At 46.4% G+C, this 13604-nt stretch overlaps 2 pseudogenes; both read left to right on the top strand.

The window, feature by feature from the left end:
* The first annotated feature begins 1777 nt into the window (after positions 1–1777).
* LOC125547324 lies at positions 1778–4566 on the top strand (annotated as a pseudogene).
* Positions 4567–5653: 1087 nt separating this feature from the next.
* Positions 5654–13604, top strand: part of LOC125549441 — a 17203-nt pseudogene continuing 9252 nt past the window's right edge.

Below are 13604 nucleotides of genomic sequence, written 5' to 3'. Positions count from 1 at the left end.
TTATGCGAGAAGACGTTGGTGACCACCATCTACAGATCTGATTGTTGTCTAGAGAAAAGGACGAGGAGAAGAATTTGATATTATCAAAACGACCGCCACCCCAGTAATGCAGACTGTCTAATGGGATGACCTATTAGACACCCTGACATGATCAAAACGACCTCTACCTCGTCAACATGGACAAAGAGATTAACATTAGACACTCTCGCCTGAAGCGGGTTAAACATTAAGTGAACTAATTTTCTAAAATTCCTTTACTTGAGTTTTAAAAAGTTCACATTGCATTAAAAATGTTCATGTAATATAAAATCTTATCCGGGCAAATATTGACACGTTTAAACTATGTTCATGGCATTTTTAAAACATTCATATCATTCAAAAAAAATTAGGGACATCTAAAAAATTATCACCTGTTTAAACCTATGTTTAGTGATATTTAAAAAATGTTCAGAATATGTAAAAAATTGGTCAAGCATTAAAAAATGGTTCATAACATATTAAAAATGTTTCTTCCATGTAAAATATGGTTTATAAATAGTTCAGAAATATTCGCATGTTTTACAAAAAATGTTCATGAAATTTTTTAATTTTTTTAACGATTTTTCAAAATTATTTACTATGTATTATAAAAATTCTGTTCTGCATTTTATAATTTTTAACTTGTATTTCTAATAAATCTTCATAGTGTACATAAAACATTGTTTAACATTATCTGAAAATATTTAACATGTATATAATAATTGTTCAAAGTGTATTGAAAAAATTCAACATGTCACTGAAAATTGAAGAAAACAAAAAAAGAAAATGCAAAAATATATAAAAAAGAACAAACAAAAAATTAATTACCAATAATAATAATAATAATAATAAACCTGACAAAAACCAATGGGAAAACACAAAGAAAAATAAGAAGAAAAAACACAGAAGCTTCCAAAACCGATCCATAAGGGTCCTAAAACCACTCCCACTGAACCCACGGAACACGTGTTATTGGACCGACCTGGTAGCAGGGGCGCCATAGGCTAGAGGAGCTACTATCTCGCAAAGAGCGAGATAGGGCACACGCACATGCTTTGAAAATGATTGGGCTCCGGTACGTGTCAGTCCATCATGTTTAACAAAGGGGTGAGCCCATGCAGGCCTCCGAGTAGGATGGTGAAGATTGATATCGTGGTTTGAACGACAAACAGTGAATTTGAATGCTGATAGGACGTGAATCCAGATGCGAAAAGTACTATCTGATGATGTAGGCACTTCTACTGACAACCAAGATGTAGAAGAGGCTGCCATCCCAGACCCACCTGTCAGCCACCACGGCACAAAGTCACGGCGTTTTTACAGTCCGAAGGACTGGGTCCTAGGCTAGCTATAAAAGAGGGGTGTCGTGTGCATTTTCATTGGGCGAACTGGTAAGCGGCTGAGAGCCGTCAGATTATAGTTTACCTGTATCTTACATGTAACCGCACATCTAACAAAGGCGTGAGGAGTGCATTTGAATTACAACATAGCCGCGCCGATTCCTTGATCCCACTCTGCTCCTAACAATTGGTGTATAGAGCCATTGATCCTCGCCGGACCTCAGTCTAGATCCTTCCCGCCCCCACGATACACTCTCGGCGGAGGTGGTGCACCATAGACATGAGCTGATGGAGAGCCAGCCTCACGCCAGAAGCCAAGGTCATCCATCCATGAGACGCTCTCGGTGGCGTCGGATGAGGCGCACGAAAAGCACTAGAGAGAGCTCGACAAGCTCATCGTTATGGTGATGGGTCACGCGATGGAGTTGAGGGTCGGGCATTCGGTGCCCACGGCCGTTGATGTCATCGCCCCTACTCCAACAGGCGAGACGGCCGGGAACAGAGCAGGCAGGCGGTGGAGATTGGATTGTAACATCGACCGATCAGTTGCGCGGCTGCTTCGATAGCCGCCTGTAAATCCAAGATCAGCGTTGTTCTGGTTCAGAGAGGGTAACGACAGCTCCGTTCAAGCCAAGCGCGCAGACTAGGCATTTGGTGGAGGTCATGGCAACGTCCGAGGCGCGTGTGCTGCAGGGGCTGGCATCCCACAAGCTTAAGGGGATCGGTGAGCAGGTGTCGCACATCAACAAGATCATCGCGCGGCTCGACGGACTCGACGTCAAGTTTTCCGAGCAAGTACAACGCTTGGATCAAGTTGAAGCCAAGGGGGATCTCTCGGTCACTTCCAACGGAGAAATCCATCAGGAGTAAGTTCATGTGGCGCGCGCGATCAAGGAGTCTCATAGCACTCAGGACGCGGATCTGGACCGGCTGGCGCAACCAGGGTGTTTTGCAGCATCCCCGACTGCCGCGTCTACTGTTCAGGCACCTCTGGAGCTTCATTGACCGTTTGATCCAGGGAGGGTGGCGCAATCTCTGCGTCCTCCTGATGAGCAAAGCTTCAAGCGGCCGTGGATGCCGAAGATGGAGTTTCCCTGCGTGCTTCGGCGGCGACGGGTCCGCATGTGGCTGGACAACTGCTAGGTCTACTTCTAGCTCTATCAGAGCGATACTGCGGGAATTCGATGTGAATGTGCACCACAACTGTTTGATGGAATTACTGTTATTGAAACAAGATGATTCAGTACACCAGTATCGCACCATGTTCAATCAGCTCGTCTATCAAGTCCGGTTGTATGATGCAGACATCGGTGAAACAATGTTGGTGACTCAGTTTGTGTTGGGCCTGAAAGAGGAAATTTGAGCGGCTGTTGAAATTCAGTTACCCCAGCCTATGGTACTAGCGGCTGAATATGCTCTTGTGCATGTGCAGGAGGTTGTGTTGGAGCGTCAGAAGATGCAAAACCCTAAGATTCAGAAACAGCTGGGTTTAGAGCAAATTTATAAGCACCTCGCTAGGAAAATTATACTCGCCCTCTGTTTGCAACAGAGATCTGTGGCGAAGCAAAGCAACTCAAGGAGTTCAGACATTGCAAACGGCCTCTGTACACCTGTGGAGAAAAGTACATCCAAGGTCATGTGTGTGCAAACAAAACCACCCTTGCAGCTCAAGCCCCGGAAGCTCAAGAAATTGAGAAAAACTCTTCAGATGCACACACCAACCCATGCTCCATTTCGCCACCGGCCCTTGTCGATGCCGGCCTCCAGGTCACTTTCCTCCACATCGAGCACAATCTCCGCTGTCTGCTCAGACGCCTTTGCCGCCGCGGCCTACGCTGCTTTCCATCCCTGACGGCCGGCCTCCCGACAACCACCCTCGCAGCTTCTTAGAGCTTCTGAGTCCATGCGGATGGACCAGCAGTGCCGCATATTGTGCCCTGCTCTTGTCCGCCGACGCGCCGGTGACATGCGCTGTTGCTGATGGCAACCGTGACGTTCGCCATCGACGTCGCCAAGGAGCTCGGCATCCCGACGCTCGCCTTTGCCACGCACAGCGCCTGCAGCTACCTGGCGGCTGGCGCTCCTGTCCATGCCCAAGCTCGGCGAGAGCCCCTTCCCTGCGGACGACCCGGTGTGCGGCGTTCCGGGGATGGAGGGCTTCCTCCGGCGCTGAGATCTACCCCGGGTACTACTGCGCTAGCTGAACAAGGCGACACAGACCCCTGGGTGCTCAAGCTCGCCGAGGTCACCGCTCGCTCCAGCAAAGCTTGTGCGCTCATACTCAACACCACTGCGTCCATGGAGCGCAAGCCAGCGCTCGCCCACATTGCGTCGCGCACAAGCAACATGTTTGCCATAGGCCCGCTGCACGCCAGGGTCAAGGTTCGCGCAAGCCAAGCCTGTGGAGAGAGGACGACGGGTGCATGGTGTGGCTGGACAGCCACGAGGACTGGTCCGTCGTGTACGTGAGCCTGGGGAGCCGCGCGATGATCACACACGAGCAGTTCCGAGTTCCTCTCCGGCCTGGTGCTACTGGGTACGCCTTCCTCTTGGCGCTCTGGCCGGACATGGTCCAGATGACGAGCTCCGCGCTCCTCCGAGAAGCTGTCGGGGTGGAGGGCGGCAAGGCACGAGAGCCGTCGAGTGGGCTCCTCAGCGGGACGTGCTGCGGCACCGGGTGGTGGGCTGCTTCCTGACACATGCCGGATGGAACTCGACGCTGGAGGAGTGCGCCATGGAAGGCGTGCCAATGGTGTGCCGGCCCTTTAATTTCTGACCAGCAGATCAACAGCCGCTTTGTGGGCGTCGTGTGGAGGACGGGGCTGGACATGAAGGACGTCTGCGACAGAGGCGTCGTTGAGAGGACGACGAGGGAGGCCATGGAGTTCGACGAGATCAGAGGGGCGTGGCCCAAGCTATGGTGCAGCTGTGCCCTCATTTTTTTGTTTATTCTGGGCTTGTTGAGCTGTGTCCTCAGCAGAACCTTTGTACTCCTCGTTATGTGACTTGGGTGTATGTGTGTGTGCTGAACTAGTTTGTGTATGTGTGCTCTTGGCGGTTTGCTTTATTTATAAAGCGGGGCGAAAGCCTTTTTCGGTAAGCTATGGTGCAGCAGTTGAGGCTGGATGTCGCGGAGGTGGGGTCGTCGTCGTCCGAGTTGGAGCGGCTCGTCCACTTCATCAGGGAGCTCAGCATCAGGTCCTGTTGAAGCCCAGAACTAATGAAGACGACTATCACAGCCTCTCATGCACTACATGTTCAGTTTCATACTTATTCTCAGAACTTATTCTAGCATTTCCGGAACATATGTATGGAAGATGAGGAAATGTAAGAGGAATTCAGTCTCGTGACTTGACACCATTTTAAGCCAATTCCCCACAATTATGTTCTTGTGATCTAAATTCAAATGTTCTTGGTTCTACTTTGTAAGAGGAAAATTATGCTTATTACTTGTCAGTACCAACAAGTCCTCATGAGAAATACAGCTTCTTATGAGCATCTTCCCATTAAGTATGACTGGTTAAATACGTACTTGTTCTACGGTTAGACCATTAAAGTACTATAAGTTACTGAGAATGTGACAACCGCCAACGTTGAGCTGCTACAAAGCCTCAGACAGAGCAGAAGGTAACGCGCCGACGGCTCCAACAGTCCAACTGGGGCGGAGGTTAATAGCAAAACAGTTTTGCTAGAACTCATCTAGATGAGATATAATTTGGTATCATTCATCTTATAGTCATTGGAATTGTGATGCTATAAGATGCTATAAGATGTGTGTGTGCTGACGTGGATGGTATATGTTCTTGTTTTTCAAGTGAATGAGACCAAATTATATTCTCATTCTAGATGAGTTCTAGGTACTCCCATAGCAAAACTGGAGAAAATACAGTCCGGCGGAGGGGCGAGGACAACCGGCAGCGCGGCCGACGAGCTGACGGCGGTGCGCAGCGGGGAGGAGGGCATGCAGAGGATGCGCAGGCCTCGCGAGACGAACAGCGAACGACGTACCGTCCACGAGTCGTATATATACTCGTATTCGTCAATCCGTGTCCGACTGTGCTACGGCTCCGACTCCGGTAGAGGTCGCTAGCCCGACTTCGACTTGTTTTGCTGGTCCGTGGTTCCAACTTCCATATATTGACAAGGGAGAGGCAGCAGGCCATGGTGTACGAGCATGGCAGACAAGCGCTTTGCGTTCCTGGTTTTTCGTTGGCGAAAGAGTAGCGGCCGGCTGGGTGATCGTGATCCTCGGGCCAGTGGTAGTAGAACGATCCGCCACCACGCCGCCGGGATCAATGAAGCTTCTTCCGGCCGCCCTCGGCCTCGTCCTCATCCTCCTCCTCGTTCTGAATCTCAATGGTGTGGAGGCCCGGCCTGCGCCTACCGGCGGCCATTCAGAAGAAGGCGTGAGCTACACCTTCTTTGTGTTTGGGGATGACTTCGCCGACAATGGGAACCTCCCTCCGACCAACCCCTGTCACTGAGATGTCGCGGGCAATGGGCCTACCCCTACGGCTCCAACTACGTTGATGCCGATGGGTTTCCGCGGCCGAATACTCTGTCCGGCCGCTTCTCAAACTGCAAAATTCAGTAGGATTTCATCGGTAAGTACTAGTATGTTATATTACCCTAAAAAGATACTCTGTTATATTGTAATCTCATGTTATGCTGTAATCTATGGTGCATCACAATCAACCCTACTCATTGTTTTATTGATAACTTGCAGCAGCAATGCTGGGATTGGAGGAAGCCCCTCCAGCGCATGCCCGCACGGCAGATAAAACCTGCGACCCGTCCGGCATGACCTTTGCTACCGGTGGTGCATGCGTGTTGGACAGTACATTGCACGAGGTCCCTGCCCTCGCCAAGCAGGTTGACACTTTCAAGAAGATGGTCAAGGACGGGACCATCACGGAGAATCAACTGAGTCGCTCTGTAGCGCTCGTGGCCTACTCCGGCAACGACTATGCAGCACCAGCCTCATAGGCTTGGTACCGTTGGAAATATGCCCTAGAGGCAATAATAAATTGGTTATTATTATATTTCCTTGTTCATGATAATCGTTTATTATCCATGCTATAATTGTATTGATAGGAAACTCAGATACATGTGTGGATACATAGACAACACCATGTCCCTAGTAAGCCTCTAGTTGACTAGCTCGTTGATCAATAGATGGTTACGGTTTCCTAACCCATGGACATTGGATGTCGTTGATAACGGGATCACATCATTAGGAGAATGATGTGATGGACAAGACCCAATCCTAAGCCATAGCACTAGATCGTGTAGTTCGTATGCTAAAGCTTTTTCTAATGTCAAGTATCATTTCCTTAGACCATGAGATTGTGCAACTCCCGGATACCGTAGGAATGCTTTGGGTGTATCAAACGTCACAACGTAACTGGGTGACTATAAAGGTGCATTACAGGTATCTCCGAAAGTGTCTGTTGGGTTGGCACGAATCGAGACTGGGATTTGTCACTCCGTGTAAGCGGAGAGGTATCTCTGGGCCCACTCGGTAGGACATCATCATATGCGCAATGTGACCAAGGAGTTGATCACGGGATGATGTGTTACGGAACGAGTAAAGAGACTTGCCGGTAACGAGATTGAACAAGGTATAGGATACCGACGATCGAATCTCGGGCAAGTACAATACCGCTAGACAAAGGGAATTGTATACGGGATTGATTAAGTCCTTGACATCGTGGTTCATCCGATGAGATCATCGTGGAACATGTGGGAGCCAACATGGGTATCCAGATCCCGCTGTTGGTTATTGACCGGAGAACGTCTCGGTCATGTCTGCATGTCTCCCGAACCCGTAGGGTCTACACACTTAAGGTTCGGTGACGCTAGGGTTATAGAGATATTAGTATGCGGTAACCCGAATGTTGTTCGGAGTCCCGGATGAGATCCCGGACGTCACGAGGAGTTCCGGAATGGTCCGGAGGTAAAGAATTATATATAGGAAGTGCTATTTCGGCCATCGGGACAAGTTTCGGGGTCACCGGTATTGTACCGGGACCACCGGAAGGGTCCCGGGGGTCCACCGGGTGGGGCCACCTGCCCCGGGGGGCCACATGGGCTGTAGGGGGTGCCTTGGCCTATATGGGCCAAGGGCACCAGCCCCAAGAGGCCCATGCGCCAAGAGAGAGAAAAAGGGGAGAGTCCTAAAGGGGGAAGGCACCTCCGAGGTGCCTTGGGGAGGATGGACTCCTCCCCACCCTTGGCCGCACCCTTCCTTGGAGGAAGGGGCAAGGGCTGCGCCTCCCCCTCTCCCTTGGCCCTATATATAGTGGGGAAAAGGAGGAGCAAACCAATCTAAGGCCTGGCGCCTCCCTCTCCCTCCCGTGACACATCTTCCTCCTCCCGCAGCGCTTAGCGAAGCCCTGCAGGATTGCCATGCTCCTCCATCACCACCACGCCGTTGTGCTGCTGCTGGATGGAGTCTTCCTCAACCTCTCCCTTTCTCCTTGCTGGATCAAGGCGTGGGAGACGTCTCCGTTCTGTACGTGTGTTGAACGCGGAGGTGCCGTCCGTTCGGCGCTAGGATCATCGGTGATTTGAATCACGACGAGTACGACTCCATCAACCCCGTTCACTTGAACGCTTCCGCTTAGCGATCTATAAGGGTATGTAGATGCACTCTCCTTCCCCTCGTTGCTAGTTTCTCCATAGATAGATCTTGGTGACACGTAGGAAAATTTTGAATTTCTGCTACGTTCTCCATCAGTGGCATCATGAGCTAGGTCTATGCGTAGTTTCTATGCACGAGTAGAACACAAAGTAGTTGTGGGCGTTGATTTTGTTCAATATGCTTGCCGTTACTAGTCTTATCTTGATTCGGCGGCATCGTGGGATGAAGCGGCCCGGACCGACCTTACACGTACTCTTACGTGAGACAGGTTCCACCGACTGACATGCACTAGTTGCATAAGGTGGCTAGCGGGTGTCTGTCTCTCCTACTTTAGTCGGATCGGATTCGATGAAAAGGGTCCTTATGAAGGGTAAATAGCAATTGGCATATCACGTTGTGGTCTTTGCGTAGGTAAGAAACGTTCTTGCTAGAAACCCATAGCAGCCACGTAAAACATGCAAACAACAATTAGAGGACGTCTAACTTGTTTTTGCAGGGTATGCTATGTGATGTGATATGGCCAAAAGGATGTGATGAATGATATATGTGATGTATGAGATTGATCATGTTCTTGTAATAGGAATCACGACTTGCATGTCGATGAGTATGACAACCGGCAGAAGCCATAGGAGTTGTCTTAATTTATTCATGACCTGCGTGTCAACATAAACGTCATGTAATTACTTTACTTTATTGCTAACCGTTAGCTGTAGTAGTAGAAGTAATAGACGACGTGACAACTTCATGGAGACACGATGATGGAGATCATGATGATGGAGATCATGGTGTCATGCCGGTGACAAGATGATCATGGAGCCCCAAGATGGAGATCAAAGGAGCTATATGATATTGGCCATATCATGTCACTATTATTTGATTGCATGTGATGTTTATCATGTTTATACATCTTATTTGCTTAGAACGACGGTAGTAAATAAGATGATCCCTCATTAAAATTTCAAGAAGTGTTCTCCCCTAACTGTGCACCGTTGCTACAGTTCGTCGTTTCTAAGCACGCCGTGATGATCGGGTGTGATGGATCCTTACGTTCACATACAACGGGTGTTGACGAGCCTAGCATGTACAGACATGGCCTCGGAACACATGCAAAACACTTAGGGTTAACTTGACGAGCCTAGCATGTACAGACATGGCCTCGGAACACAGAAGACCGAAAGGTCAAGCATGAGTCGTATGGTAGATACGATCAACATGAAGATGTTCACTGATGATGACTAGTCCGTCTCACGTGATGATCGGACACGGCCTGGTTGACTCGGATCATGTAATCACTTAGATGACTAGAGGGATGTCTATCTGAGTGGGAGTTCATAAGATGAACTTAATTATCCTGAACATAGTCAAAAGATCTTTGCAAATTATGTCGTAGCTCGCGCTTCAGTTCTACTGTTTAGATATGTTCCTAGAGAAAAATTAGTTGAAAGTTGATAGTAGCAATTATGCGGACTAGGTCCGTAGACTGAGGATTGTCCTCATTGCTTCTTAGAAGGCTTATGTCCTTAATGCACCGCTCAGTGTGCTGAACCTCGAACGTTGTCTGTGGATGTTGCGAACATCGGACATACACGTTTTGATAACTACATGATAGTTCAGTTAAACGGTATAGAGTTGAGGCACCAAAGACGTTTTGAAACGTCGCGAAACATATGAGATGTTTTGAGGGCTGAAATTGGGATTTCAAGCTCGTGTCCACGTCAAGAGGTATAAGACCTCCGACGATTTTCTTAGCCTGCAAACTAAGGGAGAAAAGCTCAATTGTTGAGCTTGTGCTCAGATTGTCTGAGTACAACAATCGCTTGAATCAACTGGGAGTTGATCTTCCAGATGAGATAGTGATGTTTCTCCGAAGTCATTACCACCAAGCTGCTAGAGCTTCGTGATGAACTATAATGTATCAGGGACATATATGATGATCCTTGAGATATTCGTGATGTTTGACACCGCGAAAGTAGAAATCAAGAAAGGAGCATCAATTGTTGATGGTTAGTGAAACCACTAGTTTCAAGAAGGGCAAGGGCAAGAAGGGATACTTCATGACACGGCAATTCAGCTGCTTCTCTAGTGAAGAAACCCAAGGTTGAACTCAAACCCGAGACTAAGTGCTTCTGTAATAAGGGGAACAACCACTGGAGCAGAATTACCCTAGATACTTGGTAGATTAGAAGGCTGGCAAGGTCGATAGAAGTATATTGGATATACATTGTGTTGATGTGTACTTTACTAGTACTCCTAGTAGCACCAGGGTATTAGATACCGGTTCGGTTGCTAAGTGTTAGTAACTCGAAACAAAAGGCTACGGAATAAACAGAGACTAGCTAAAGGTGAGATGACGATATGTGTTGGAAGTATTTCCAAGGTTAATCAAATATCGTACGCTCCTTCTACCATCAAGATTGGTGTTTGCGTTGAGCATAGACATGATTGGATTATGTCTATCACAATACGGTTATTTATTTAAGGAGAATAATGGTTACTCTGTTTATTTGAATAATACCTTCAATGGTCTTACACCTAAAATGAATGGTTTATTGAATCTCGATCGTAGTGATACACATGTTCATGCCAAAAGATATAGGATAGTAATGATAGTACCACCTACTTGTGGCACTGCCACGTAAGTCATATCGGTATAAAATGCATGAAGAAGCTCCATGTTGATGGATCTTTGGGCTCACTCGTTTTGAAAAGTTTGAGACATGCGAACCATGTCTATTGGTGTATATGCATGAAGAAACTCCATGCAAATGGACCGTTTGGACTCACTTGATTTTGAATCACTTGAGGCATGAAAATCATACCACATGGGCAAAATGACTGAAAGCCTCGGTTTCAGTAAAATGGAACTAGAAAGCAAATTGTTGGAAGTAATACATTTTGATGTGTGCAGTCCAATGAGTGCTGAGGCATGTAGTGGATATCGTTATGTTCTTTCTTCACAGATGATTTGAGTAGATGTTGAGTACATTTACTTGATGAATCACAAGTCTGAATTATTGAAAGGTTCAAGTAATTTCAGTGTGAAGTTGAAAGATCGTCGTGACAAGAGGATTAAAAGATCTATGATATGATCATAGAGATGAATATCTGAATTACGAGTTTGGCCAAAATTAAGACATTGTGGAAATCGTTTCACAACTGATACAACCTGGAACACCATAGTGTGATGGTGTGTCCGAACATCATAACTGCACCCTATTGGATATGATGCATACCATGATGTCTCTTATCGAATTACCATGATAGTTTATGGGTTAGGCATTAAAGACAACCACATTCACTTTAAATGGGGCACCACGTAATTCCGATGAGATGACACCGTATGAACTATGGTTTAGAGAAACCTAAGCTGTCATTTCTTAAAAGTTTGGGGCTGCGACGCTTATATGAAAAAGTTTCAGGCCGATAAGCTCGAACCCAAAGCGGATAAATGCATCTTCATAGGACACCCAAAACAGTTGGGTATACCTCCTGTCTCAGATCCGAAAGCAATAAGGGATTGTTTCTAGAATCGGGTCCTTTCTCGAGGAAAAGTTTCTCTCGAAAGAATTGAGTGGGAGGATGGTGGAGACTTGATGAGGTTATTGAACCGTCACTTCAACTAGTGTATAGCAGGGCACAAAGAGTTGTTCCTGTGGCACCTACACCAAATGAAGTGGAAGCTTATGATATTGATCATGAGACTTCGGATCAAGTCACTCCCAAACCTCGTGGGATGACAAGGATACGTACTACTTCAGAGTGGTACGTAATCCTGTCTTGGAAGTCATGTTGCTAGACAACAATGAACCTACGAGCTATGGAGAAGCGATGGTGGGCCTGGATTCCGATAAATGGCTTGAGGCCATATAATCCGAGAGAGGATCCATGTATGAAAACAAAGTGTAGACTTTGGAAGAACTACTTGATGGTCGTAAGGCTGTTGAGTGCAGATGGATTTTAAAAGGAAGACGGACAATGATGGTAAATGTCACCATTAAGAAAGCTCGACTTGTCGTTAAGATGTTTTTCCGACAAGTTCAAGGAGTTGACTACGATGAGACTTTCTCACTCGTAGAGATGCTAAGAGTCTGTTGGAATTATATTAGCGATTACTGCATTATTTATGAAATCTTGCAGATAGGATGTCAAAACATTGTTTCCTCGATGACATTTTCTTGAGGAAAGGTTGTATGTGATACAACCGGAAGGTTTTGTCAATCCTGAAAGATGCTAATAAGTATGCAAAGCTCCAGCAATCCTTCTAGGGACTGGAGTAAGCATCTCGGAGTTGGAATGTATGCTTTGATGATGATCAAAGATTTTGGGTGTATACGAAGTTTATGAGAAACTTGTATTTCCAAAGAAGTGAGTGGGAGCACTATAGAATTTCTGATTAGTATATGTTTTAACATATTGTTGATCGGAAATGACGTAGAATTTCTGGAAAGCATATAGGGTTATTTGGAAAGTGTTTTCAATGGAAAGCCTGGATTAAGCTACTTGAGCATTGAGCATCAAGATCTATAAGGATAGATCAAAACGCTTAATGGTACTTTCAAATGAGCACATACCTTGACATGATCTTGAAGTTGTTCAAGATGGATCAGTCAAAGAAGGAGTTCTTGCCTGAGTTGTAAGGTATGAAGTTAAGACTTAAAGCTCGACCATGGCAGAATAGAGAGAAAGGACGAAGGTCGTCCCCTATGCTTAAAACATAGGCTCTACAGTATGCTATGCTGTGTACCGCACCTGAAGTGTGCCTTGCCATGAGTCAGTCAAGGGGTACAAGAGTGATCCAAGAATGGATCACAGGACAGCGGTCAAAGTTATCCTTAGTAACTAGTGGACTAAGGAATTTTCCCGATTATGGAGGTGGTAAAAGAGTTCGTCGTAAAGGGTTACGTCGATGCAAGCTTAACACCTATCCGGATAGCTCTGAGTAGAGATACCGGATGCATATAATGGAGCAACAATTTAGAATAGCTCCAAGTAGAACAGTTATTTGGAATAGCTCCAAATAGAGCGTGGTAGCTACATCTAGGAGATGACATAGAGATTTGTAAAGCACACACGGATCTGAAAGGTTCGGACCCGTTGACTAAAACCTCTCTCACAAGCAACATGATCAAACCTAAAACTCATTGAGTGTTAATCACATAGTGATGTGAACTAGACTACTGACTCTAGTAAACTCTTGGGTGTTGGTCACATGGCGATGTGACCTGTGAGTGTTATTCACATAGCGATGTGAACTAGATTATTGACTCTAGTGCAAGTGGGAGACTGTTGGAAATATGCCCTAGAGGCAATAATAAATTGGTTATTATTATATTTCCTTGTTCATGATAATCGTTTATTATCCATGCTATAATTGTATTGATAGGAAACTCAGATACATGTGTGGATACATAGACAACACCATGTCCCTAGTAAGCCTCTAGTTGACTAGCTCGTTGATCAATAGATGGTTACGGTTTCCTAACCATAGACATTGGATGTCGTTGATAACGGGATCACATCATTAGGAGAATGATGTGATGGACAAGACCCAATCCTAAGCATAGCACTAGATCGTGTAGTTCGTATGCTAAAGCTTTTCTAAT

This window comes from Triticum urartu, chromosome 3 (genome assembly GCF_003073215.2).
Source record: "Triticum urartu cultivar G1812 chromosome 3, Tu2.1, whole genome shotgun sequence".
Classification (NCBI taxonomy): Eukaryota; Viridiplantae; Streptophyta; class Magnoliopsida; order Poales; family Poaceae; genus Triticum; species Triticum urartu.
Note: the sequence above shows the minus strand (reverse complement) of the source record. Positions and strands in the feature narration are given on the sequence as shown.